The sequence below is a fragment of the Plecotus auritus genome (genome assembly GCF_963455305.1).
Source record: "Plecotus auritus genome assembly, chromosome: 1".
NCBI classification, from domain to species: domain Eukaryota; kingdom Metazoa; phylum Chordata; class Mammalia; order Chiroptera; family Vespertilionidae; genus Plecotus; species Plecotus auritus.
In genome coordinates this window covers 145458186-145459790 of record NC_137770.1, presented here as the reverse complement: position 1 = coordinate 145459790, position 1605 = coordinate 145458186, and positions in this window count along the sequence as shown.

Below are 1605 nucleotides of genomic sequence, written 5' to 3'. Positions count from 1 at the left end.
TGAACTCCCAGAAATAATATAGTTCCTGTTTTGTTTTTGTTGCTATGATTTACAGTGGTATTAGTTATTGGCAGTTTAAAACTCTCTTTTTAAAGTCCTAATTGTTACTTGATTATTATTTATTATTATGAGATCTTTTCTGTCTGTTAAGATAGATGTCTTTTCTAAGTTAAACTGTGGATGGTGCAAATTGACTCTCAAGTAAAATGGTGGTATTAAATTTATACCCCCATCTTTGGAACCAGGAATACTCTGTGCTGCAAAAGATAGCAGTGGCAGCAAACTCAAGTATATGATATCAACCTCTTTTTCCTTCCTGGGTTTCACATACCTCCCTGAGAAGCTTTCTCTCTATCATGATGGAGACAAAATAAAATGTCACTATGTTTCTGAGTCTATAGGACACAGGCATGCTGTCATAGCTTCACTGAGTAATCAAGGTCATTTGAGGTGGCCCTCATCTGCTTATCACATGGCAGAAAGACAGCTAGCTCTCTGGCCTCCTTTAAAAGGGCAGTAATCCCCCACTTGTGAGTGCTCCATTCTCAAGACCTATTAGTACCCCCACCCCCCACCCCAAAGCCACATTTCCTAGTACAATCACTTGGAGATTAGATTTTAACTCAGACATTAGGTTATGAACTCAGACATTAAGCTCTTCACATTATTTTTACCTGTTCTCTTTCTCTTTCAGTTTTTGAGGGGGGCGGGAAAGGTCCTCCTCAGCTCAGTAAAAATCAGTGAAATACAAAAGAAAACACCAATGAGGTGCTATACTTTACCTATAGGATTGGCAAAGATTACATTCTGCCAGTATGTTGATGAAGATATTGATGGGATTAAAAGTTCATATGAAACTCTGTAGATATAGCTAGCTGTTGATCAAACTCCTTCGCTCCTTAACACAGGTTTTAGCTGGGAAGTGGTTGTCAAACTATTTCCAGCCTTTCTTGTAGCTGGGTGTGGCCTTGAAAGTAGTTCTCACCAGTTAAAATCAGAATACAGAAGCTCTGAGACAAAATCTTGAAGAAGCGGGTGTGCCTCCTGCACACTCAAGTTCCCCTTCCATTAGTTGGATACAGTGAGTAGCAGAACCACAAGAATCTAAGATTTCTGATTTACTGCATGGAGGAGAGTGAATCACAGACCAGGAATAATTGTAATGGACTGTAGTCTTTGGGGCTAATCATTTTAGCTTATCAAACTAATATATACTTCAGAGAATAATTTGACCAGATCTAGAAAAACTGAATGTAGACATACTGTACCATCTAGCATTTTCACTACTTGATATGTTTCCTTGAGAAACATTTGTACCATGTCAAGAGGTTACCCATTGCAGTGTTGTTTATAGCAGCAAAATAATAGAACCACCTAAATGTTAACCAATACTGGGATGAATAAAGGAAACACAATATTTTCATATGATGGAAGAGCAGACAACAGTTAAAAGAAGTGAACTGTACATGTTGCACTTTAAAAGAATTATGTACTATCATGACTAGAGCTCCAAAACTTAAGCTTTTGTGGGAAAAATAGCAAGTTTCAAAAAAGAATACCACCCAGTTGCATGGTTTAGTGGTTGAGCATAGACCTATTAACCAG